The following is an 11660-nucleotide window of genomic DNA, read 5'->3' as shown; positions in this document are numbered from 1 at the left end:
GAAATTTGGCATTCTCATTCACCGGCACATGCTTCATCAAAATATTAAATTATTTCCATTTTCCATGTGAAATACCATATACTATTTATTATAGTCATTATGGATTATAATTTTGTTTAGGAAATATCAAAAACCAAACCATATTTCTTCAAGAAATTGTTTTTGAGAAGTGTAGTATATGAAAATCAGATTTCATAGCAGGAACAATTTTGAAATTTCGTCTTCCTTATAACTTTTTTGGCATGCTAATTTTAATCATCATCGTCAGTCATCTCTGTACATATATAAAATGTTTCTATTTTTTAATTTATAGCGATTGTAAGTTATAATTTGTAAAATTACAACTTGATGTATGTATTTCGATGAAAAATATGTATGTACCTACATATTTAATTTACGTGCGGATATAGATGAATGCATATGCAGCCAATTTCGCATACCGAATTGTAAAATAATACGTGCTGTGTGTGGTCTCCCCCATGGCATGACGTAACGTTACGTACAAGCAGCTTTTAGTGTCCTATTTTATTGTTTATGCTCAGATGGGCGATCAGGTTTCGATTTCTTGATTTCTGGATTAATTCGAGGTGATTCATTCTTACATTAGTTTCACCTGGGAAAATAAAGTTTGTTGTTTTTATAATAATAAACAAATATAATTGTCACATAAGCCGGAGAAATTGAAGTAAAGTTTGTAATTTTCCGTAAAAATGAGTATGAACGAGATTTGATGAGGGTTCAAGCACGAGTGGGCTGGTGGCATAACTGGTGGCGTGAGCGACCTCCTATCTAATGAGGCCGGGTTCGATCCCTGGCAGAGATATTTATTTTTGCATTTTTTAAATTTTCTTAATACAATTAAAATATTGGTGGAAATTTTTTATCAGACAATGATTAATAAAGATATCAGCATAAAATTATAGTTATGTAAATATGTAGATTTGGGAATTTTTTGACGTTACTGTTACGTTACGTGACGTTACGTTAATCATTTAACAGTTTTAATATGTATGTAGGTATGTGGCAGGTTTATTTTTTATTGAAAACCCAAGCGAATTAACAGAATATTAGGAGTTAATTTGCATATTGCACCTACATAAATTTTGAAATGTATAAATTTGAGGTAAAATTAATTTGTATTTAAGTGCAAAGTTATTTTTAAACTACTAAATAGAAGATTATACTTTTAGTCTAACAACTTTTAGCTGAAATTATGCGGATAAATATTATGAAGAGTAAGTTACTCTGAGTAACATTGAGAAAACTCACATATTTTAGTACATATGTAATTAGCAAAAACAAGTTTTAGCTATACAGTTAGGATGTACGGACGTACGAATCAGAGTATGCAAGAGCAAAAAGCCGTGCCGTACCTAAAATGAATTTTTGCTTATTAGGCACACAAATATAATCCATGCCTGATAGCTCGAAATGCCTTTTTGATAAAATCGGGGCAGTGTGATAATACGATCGTATAAATGCCTTGTTATGTTTCATAGCTCACAGGACTTGTCGACATGTAGGCCATGAAGTTCATTTATTAGTACGATTGCCGACACCACGAAACAAGACCTCTTGAGGTATATAAATATTCATCAATACTAATAATTGTCGTAAGCTTATCAGTAAATAATATTGTGTATGTAGTTGTGGAGAAGTGCAAAGTTGGTAACGTTTCAGAAAAACCCAAATGTAAAGCCAGTTACATTGTTACCACAATTCTCGTCCATACTATTGACTCCATAGTCAAATTTGTAAGGCATCAACGGGCAAAAATGCACCAAAAAAGTCAACTGGGCCTTGAAACATTTTGTTTCCCAAAAAGGCACCTTTTTGGTCCAAATCGCACTTCGATTTAGACTTTGTGTGCTGAAATGTGACCATCCAGGCCGTTATTTGTGCATATTTTGTGGGGGGTATTACCACTAGCGGAATCAGATCCCAGATGACATCGTGAATACTTGACATCTGCAACCTGACGGATGCATGCGGATACTGGGAAAGGACGAAAATTTCTAATTGATATGAATATATGGATATGTCAGCGCGAGGCTTTGCCCCAAATATGGATACTTGGAAGTTGGAGGGCCCGTTTTAGCTATATGTTGGCGAGCTAGGCAACCGCTAGGGCGCCAATTTTTGGGGGGCGCCCATGAATGTAAATACTCTATGGATTGGAATTGTATGGGTAGGAGAGCGAGACAGAATGGGGAGAGATTATGCGGGATGTTGCCTCATGCCACGATTTGGTGTCTGGTGTACGAATATATAGTGCTTCTATAGGATTTGGTGCTTGTGCCCGATTACTTAGTGCTTTATGTAGAATTTGGTGCCTCTATCCGAGTAATTAGTTATTATAAAGAATTTAGGAATATTCAAAGGTGCTGCGGGGTTGGAAATAAGTATTGTGAAGTACAAAGTTAAGTTCAAGTTTTGTACAACCTAAAGCGACATAAATTCAATACTTGACAGAACTATCATTTTTAACAATAAACGTTAATACATTTCACGAATATCTAAAACAATCAGTCCCCATTAAATAGAATGTGTTAACTTAAACGTTGGCGAATTCGAGGTTTATTTTACAATTTTCGTTTACCATAAAAGTAAAACCTGATCCTTAAAAAATTGCACGAGCTTTATAGTAAGGGTTTCTTGGGACGCTTGTTTCGAGTAAATCTTAGCTGGCTGTGGGACGGCGGAGCTAAATAATTCTCTGGCAACCGTTGGTTTTACTTGTCGTTTTGGTGTGCTTGGTGGGGACGTCAGAGTGTCAGATTTCCTTCCTAGAATATTAAAATTTATCTTTAGTCTCATTGTTAGCCTTTCAGGGTGTTAAAATTTAAGTACTGTAGGTCATGTTGGATTGGGAAGCTTGGGTTGTTGATGGGCTAGCCAAGTGGTTCTTTATTTCGTTGTGGTAACTGTCAAATTTATGATAACAGTTGGGGCAGCCTACCATAAGGTGGTCAGAAACAAATCCGCGTTCTCGAATGTGTGGAGCTGTTAAAAAATCCTTAGGTTAATCCCAAGATCAATAGGGTTTCATGTAAAAATGATGTTCGTTAATCTTACGAGTTTGGACCTAGAGTTCCATATTCTGAGAATCCGGGTTAGGGCTCGATTACACACAATAGGTGGAAAAAGCGTTAGGAAATAAACCACTTCGATTGCCAACACTACGAGATACCACCTCGAAATGCAATGAACATACCGTGGAGGCACCACTGTTCCCCCAGTTTTCGTCGTTCACCAAACTTCTTACAAAATCCAACCATTACTGAAGTCGATCGGGTGCTTTTGGAAATTTAAAAATTTAGTAAATAAATTTTCGTACATAACTTCATAATTATTACAACGATCGAACGAATTAAAATATCTGAACCAGGGTGTATAAACATTTTTGTTGTCCGTGGTTTCTCCTAAGGAGAAACCACGGACAACAAAAATGTTTATGCACCCTGTATCTGAACATTGATATTCCCGGAGGTAAACCGTAATGCGATTTGCACCCTAGCACGGATCATGTTATGTGACAATTTGAGTTCTGTCAAAAATATAATTTCAGCAAATGCTAAATTTAAATGAACAAAATTGTAGTATTTGCCAGTATTTAGATTAATTGTAACGATAATTTGAAAAAAAGCTGACAAACACAATATTTGTACACATAAAATCAATATTGTACTCAATTCTTACAGTAATGGTCACCCGGAGCCTATGCGGGGGTGACTACAAGTGATATATTTGTAACAAAGCTTATTATCAAAAACAGGGGGTCCAGGCACCAAGTTATGCAACACAAAGGCCTAACTGTGCAAAAGTTTATGACAGCCCCGTCGTGGTGCTGGATGATGACTCATCCAGCCACAACGTGACACAAATATGCATACATGTTCATAATGTTATTATAAATTAGTTTAAAAATATTGCAACGCAATTAATCAATTTATAAAATAAATCAAACCGATACAAGTATCGTTAAATTTTTCACCATTTCAGAGTTACGTATTTTGCGGGTACCCCCTTTGTCGAAATAAAATAAAATCTCCTTTATAACGCTAGATGGAATCAGATGCACAGTCTGTCTCTCGTGAATCTACTGGTTAAGATATAAGTTGGCCAATCCCTATAGTATTTACATTCATGGGCGCCGTTAGGTCGCTCTAAATATAGACTACTGGATAGAAACAACTTTTATGGAATTTTATAATTTATCATGGAACACAAAGTAACAGTCAAATTCTCGGCATTTATTTAAACGGTTCGCAAATTTTAGCTCAAACAACTCAATCAAACAACTTCTGCCAACGAGAAACCTTTCAATTTATTCAAAAAACAAGGTATGAATTAAATTTTTAGTAATAAAGGTCTAAAAAATTAGAAACCTTAGGGTTAGTGATGCCTGGGTGCGATAGCAAAGGCTAAATAGTTTCCCGTAGAACATTTGTACCACTTCGAGTATCAATTGATTTCCACAAATCTATTCTGTCTTTATTTATCACCACTATATCAGAGGTCAACCCCAAGGGTTTATGCGGCGGCGGCGTGAAAATGTATACTGACTAAATTCAGATAAACCGGTACATGGTGTTGGACGAGTTGTCGCAAAACTCAAAACGCTCTTACACGTGTCTAATAGAATCAAAAATTAAGGTACCCGTGTTCGCGCGTTTTTTCTCAAGGTGCCCCAAATTTTTCATTTCGCCCCAAATACTGGGAAAAAACATTGTGACGCTACCAGTGCGGTGATTGATTCCAAACTTGGCATGCCAACTTTATTTGGCATTGCCCACAGTGCCTGAGAGACTTGGCCGCCTAGGTTGAAATTTACAATGCCAATTACCTGACAATTTCGACAATTTTTTTCGTTTTTTCGAAGTATTTTCGAAATTTATGAAATGGTATCTTTCTGGCTTCATATCTCTACAGAAATCCTATATTCTGCTTCGAATGCCGTTTCGTTGAACCTCATAGCCCAAATATTAAGGGTACTTTGTAGGGAGATCGATTTTGATGGAAGTTCCCGCGAAGTAGCCATAATGCTCATTTTCTCTATTAGTTTCAGTTCGACTTACCCAAATTTTTGATATGTTCTACATATTTAGTAGTCAAACAATCGTCAGTTGCAAAAAATGTCGAAATCGACCTGCGTGACCTTTCTCCAGAGGTCAGAAGGTAACGTCGGGCACTAAAGTCTCACATAACCCCATAAATGGGGTATCGTTGGACAGGTCTCGCAGAGTGGATTCCGAATATATATACTTTGTTGGGTCTGGGACCACCCCCCAATAATGTAAAGACCAATGAGCATTATTGAGTTTTATTTTTCCAGGTATACAGACGTTAACACAGGAGCAGATTGAGAGCTAACATAGCAGTAGATTGATGAAAACTCAATTATATTTCTCGGTCTCTAAATAATTGGGGGGTGGTCCCAGACCCTACAGAGTATATATATTCGGAATCCACTCTGCGAGACCTGTCCAACGATACCCCATTTATGGGGTTATGTGAGACTTTAGTGCCCGACGTTTCCTTCTGACCTCTGGAGAAAGGTCACGCAGGTCGATTTCGACATTTTTTGCAACTGACGATTGGAGTCTTCGTGAATCACTAAACGCATTTAATGTACAAGAGTGTATGTATGTATCTATATACTTTTAATGCAACTATTTTTAATTAAAGGAAAATAAATGGATTTTGAAAAATTAATGATATTTTTAGTAGTGTACCTGTACCATCCTAAAAATAAAGTTCATTTTTCGAAGTACTTGTGCTCCGAATTCTATTTTATTACTGAAAATTAGAATACTTTGACATCTTGGTTTAACCATTTCTTATGTACATCTCTATTTAACTCATCATAATTTAATACTACTTCCGACCATAATTAATACATTTTCCCCAAATACTTTCTTTCATCACAATGGAATCCAATTTGACCATAAGTAGAATACTAACTTGTTAAAAATCCTCCGTCAACCATAACCAAGTTGTTGGCGAATTATCTTCAGTTTTTCATTCCAGAGCGAGGATTATGCAAGTATTGAGTAGAATATAGATTTCTGTAAAATATATATATAAACAGTATTTAGTACTTGGAAATATTCCGATATAAAGTTGAAGCATTTACGGGTACGATATCTGCCGGGCGTATTTACATACTTATATATAACGAATTCACCACTGGAATCAATTTCTAAAATTCTAATGGGACGACTTTGTCAAAATCAACTACCATTACAAATCGTCCAAATTATGTAGTTTAAGGGTTGGAGTCCGGTTACAAAACATGGGAAAATATGTCCCTACAGTATTTAATAGTAATTTAAATGGGTGAATATGACCACATCGAGAGAAAATCTTTTGGGGTTTCGGATGATACGAAGGAAAAGTTTAGGAAAATTTCACCCTCACATTGTTGCAATTAAATACCCATGGAAAGAAAAAGGCAATCATGTCGATCGTTTGATAACTTCAAACAATTCCAGGACAAGCTCCACCAAGAGGCTAAAATGTATATCTTTTGAAGAGAAACGCAAGCGTGGTCTATTTTTTTAATATATTCGAAAAAGCTTCCAAGCGATCTGGGCTTCACTAAAAATCGATACGTTTGTAAAGTTTTGTAAAGTTCAATACTTAAAAGTGATTCTAAAATGTATCATTACTTATTGCAAAATAGAGTGATTATGATGAATAACGGAGTACTTTATTATGATGAAACAAAGTATTTGAGAAAAAAGTATTAATTGTGGTCGGATAAATTATGATCAGTTTCAAAGTTTTAGTTCAGTTAGTTGAAACATTTCCTATAGATTACACGTTCTCCACATAATATTAAAATTCCTTTCTCGCTTTGACTCCTCCGCATTTTGTTAATTGAAGTATGTACGATCAAACGCGGGTTCTAATTGTTCTGACAGTACATTCATCCAGAGATCCTGAGAAGAGAGGTCGGTTGATATTAGGGTTGCCGCAGAGCTGGGATAATCCTGATTAAGGATTATGGATTTTAATCCCGGATTATGGATTATTAATCCATAATCCCTAATCCGGCAATGAGAGTTTTTTGTAGATTAATCCCAATCCATAATCCCGATTTTTCAGGAATTAGAATTAATCCGGGAATAATCCCATTTGATTTCATTAATCCATAATCGTGATTACGGATTACTAATCCTGATTAATCCCAATCATGATTACTAGTCATGATTATTAATCCAGATTAATCCAAATCATGATTACTAATCATGATTACCTATTTATGATTAATTCTCAATCTGGATTACTCAGTTCAATTCCCATAGTTCCATTTCATCCCAGTGTGTAGTTTGAAGTCTCAAGTTCTCACAACTTTGTTCTGTCAGCTACCATTTGAAGAATCAACATGTTCTCGCTGCCTTATGCTACATATATCAATTGAAACTGGCCTTTTAAATATTTTATGTGAAACCACATAGTGAAGTTTTTGCGCTAGATATAGTGTAAAAATCATTAATCACCAAATTAATCCGGATTATTAATCCATAATCCATAATCCTGAAATTTCCAGAATTTATGGATTAATCCGGATTAATCCTGACATGAATTAATCTCACGAAAATAATTTAATCACAATCCACATTATTTTGTGGTTAATCCATAATCCTTAATCCACCCTAAAAAACCAATAATCACCCAGCTCTGGGTTGCCGCGGGTAACGGGTCGGGTACCCGTTACCCGCATACCCGCACAATTCTTGCGGGTACCCGTTATCTGCGGGTAGCGAGAGCTACCCGCACGGGTAACGGGTAGTTCAGTTTTTATTTAATTTTTGACATAAATCAGTTCACAAAGAAAGTTAGCAACAAGTTAGTCCATTTACCAACAAAAGCGTCAATTTATTATTTATCCATTTCAAAATTTGCCGTTTTCCAGAAATTAGGGTTTATAACGTGTGGGTCTTTTCGGAATCTAGAGTAGCCTACTTCAGTCTCAAATGCTTTTCACGTCCCGAAAATGCGGAGAAATTATTGTTTCTCGAGCATAACTTGCCTGCTCTAAAATATGAGTTACCATTTGACTTGTATGTATTTATGTGTATGTATTTATGTAGGACAAACGAAATTTTAATTTATACTTTAAAGGTGAAAAACTTGAATCCGATTTGAAGCAAAAATGCTACTTATAGACAACTTTGTAATTAAAACTTCATTTAAATCTAAATTTCAAAATATCAAACTAAAGATTGAACCTTTTTTCAACCTATTTACACCAAGATTGTCTAGCGCGTATATTAAAAAGTCAAGCCAAAAATTAAGAATCGCGTGATACTTTCCGTTGAATGTCCACCTTAAGGAAAATATTGGCGGCAAAATTCTATTTTTAAGTAAATGTTCAGCAACGTTTTCCTCCACGGGACGAAAACCATGGTGAGCCTTGAACTCTACCCCCAATGGTTGTCCTTAAACGGGCTATTTAAAGGAAAGATAAGTGATAATTCCTAATTTTTGGCTTGATTTTTTAATATAATTCGTTAAGTAATCCCTATGTAGTTTGAAAAACGTTCCATTGAAAATCAAAAAGTTTGGTTTCAGAAACACTAGTGACATTCCCATAGCAAATTATTTCATGCGTTATTTGCGTAGTATTATCTCAAACTACATATCAACCCAAGTGGGCACGTAACGAATTAAATCGAATTTATTCTGTGGTAAATTCAAGCACCGTAAAATTTCTATTTATAGCCATATTCTTATCAGAGAATAATCCTTGGTCGGGCAGGGGTATCCTGTGCCCGGGCAAGAAACATTGCGAGATAGGCGAATGCCCGACCAAGGTTTAAAGCCTGATTCTTATCATAGCCGGGTCTTCGAGGCCACGATTTCAAAATTTCAGCCGGGTCTCTAATTATACCCGGGCCTTCAATTATGGCATGTCTAGCCCGCTGTGTCCCCGTTCTTCGCCCACTCAAGAAAAATGTTGCACATTATGCTAATCAATGAATACGTTGAACTACTAATTTTTGCCTACATATTAATTTCAAGTTAATAATGGATATGATCATGACAGAAAATTTAAAAAACCTGCTAAATCTAGCTTAAAGATGTAGATTTAAAGTGAATGGGTTACTGATGGCATATCTTGCTATATAACAGAACTAAAATTCGGTCGGCATTATCTTGTAACATCTAAGATTTTGGGCGAAGAAAAATTTAGCCCGGTCTTTAATTGTAGCCCATGACCCTCAGTTTTTCCTTTTAGCCCCGGCTATAAATAGAGTATTTACGGTATTTACATTCGATTATCAATTTAGTTACTAAATTTGCTACGAAATTGAATTGAGTACCCATATTTAGCGGAGTATGTATTTAAATACGTATTTAAAACGGTCGCTAAATTGCCTTCCAGGAATGTAAAATCTGCCGTGGAATAGGATGCCTTTTTGTCATGGGATTTTGAAACCATGAGATTCGTGTTGCTCTGGATGTCGGAAAAGTGGATTTACTCAACGCACTGATCAAGTATGATTAAAAATTGCACTTTCAAATCCTTACAAGGGACGTCTCCCAGCGGATGCTCTCGGATTTTGGACAAACTCTAGTGTCGATTAGTCACAAATTTAACTATTCAGAATTAAATTTGCAAAACAGATGATCACTCAATGCGCACGTGACCAAAATGTGGATGATCACATCGATCACGCCAAATAATTGCATCCAGAAAGGAGAAAAACCTTGGTTTTGACACATTTTAAACATCACTGGGCGTTTTCTCCACTTCGGATGCAAATTTATGTGCCAATAGGGGGTTTTTCATTAAATTTCTGAAACTAGTTTCTCCAAAATCATATAGCATATTTACATACGCTGGGAGACCCCCATTTAAATTAAGTATTAAATTCCTACAGAGAAAACTAGATAGGGAACTTCCATAAATTAGGTCATATAAAAAGGCCCTTTTCTGTCCCCTTTTCCACGTGTTGCACCACTTATTTTTACATGTGGCGTAAAATTACCCGTCGCCCAGAACCCCGTCAGCCGTGACAAAATTTATGGACGTCCCCCTAAAGTCGACTGCATGAATGAAGATGCACCCGCAAGACCAACCAGGATGCCGGAATTATTTCAAATGATCCGGTACCGTCACTGGAGTGTAAAAATTGGCAAGCCACGTCCTACCAATCGGAGCAATGTTACTGGGTAAAATACGATTGTAGACTGTCAGTAATTTTTTGACGATATTGTTACCGGCGGAGGTACTCTTCAATTCTACCGCTCGGGTAATAATTTATCACCGAAGGGTAACAGAGAGTAAATCCTGCTCAGCCCCCAATGTCAACGCTGAAGTAAAAAAAAATGTTACCCATACCGTAGGAAATTTCTTATCCGCAGAAGACAATTTGTTACTATAGTGTCACCACCCGGTAGAATTGCATACACTGTAAATAATCTGGTAATAAATATTACCGAAAAGCACAAGTATATGACTCTACCAATGTGGTAATGGATTGGTAATAAAGTTCTACCATCATGTTAACAAATTTTTACTTACTGGTAAAACATTATTACTAAATTTATTACCTATAAATCATTACCTGCGTGACTTTACCGGATTATTAAGAGTGTAGTATCTCCGCGGGTAACGTTTATGTCAAAAAAAGTATCGAGAGTGTATTAACGAGCCGATTAAATTAGATGACTATCTATTTGTAACTATGCAAAATGTGTGTTACAGGGGACAAAAATGAGATGCAAAAGTATGTAGTAACTTATTTACATACATATCGTCGTACTAATTCTAAAAAGTGCAAGCATGTTTTTACTTATGACTATATCTTGCCAAAACGATTCTTCATATATCGCGCTATTTAGCCATAAGTAAATCCATGCTTGCACTTAGGTCTTTTTAGAATTTTTTTTCTGTAGTTCGGTATTTTTAAAATTATTCATCGACTGCACTTCGGTCTTTTTAAAATTAACTACCGACTGCACTTCGGTCTTTCTAGAATTAGTACGACGATATGCTCGTGTGTTCATCAGGATCAAGAAATTTATAATATTGTCTTATTACACTCTTAAAAATAACGTTACCCTTTTGAAAAGTTGATGCACTCTGAATTCTAAATTAAGTCAACTAAATATGTATACAAAAACCAGACTAAACTTTACACTTTATCAAGTTAATGTTACACTAAATTTCAGTTTACTTAATCCAGAATTTAGGTTGTATGTATCTACTTTTCAATCGGGTAACATTATTTTTAAGAGTGTATGTACCTACTTTTAATTCAACTGTTTCTAATTTAAGGAAAATTTTCACACATTAGTGATTCATAAAATTAATAATTAATATACATATGTACATTTTTAAAAATTATGCACACTTTTTTAAAAGTAATTGCACTCAAAATTCTACTTCATTACTGTTAATTAGAATTGACCTCTTGGATTAGCGTTTTTTACGTACATATTATTTGCATGTAACTACAATTATTTTTACTTTATAAAAATAATTTTGACTCGTTTTGAACACAAAATTAAACCGTAATGTGAACTGCATTTTATTTTTAGCATTGATTAACAGCTGATCGTGAACTAAATACAATTGATAAAAGTTATGGAAATGTTTGACATTTTGAATCAGCAGATTTTTTGGCAGATCAGCAGCAGGAGCT

This window comes from Folsomia candida, unplaced genomic scaffold, assembly GCF_002217175.1.
Source record: "Folsomia candida strain VU population unplaced genomic scaffold, ASM221717v1 Fcan01_Sc012, whole genome shotgun sequence".
NCBI lineage: Eukaryota > Metazoa > Arthropoda > Collembola > Entomobryomorpha > Isotomidae > Folsomia > Folsomia candida.
Note: the sequence above shows the minus strand (reverse complement) of the source record.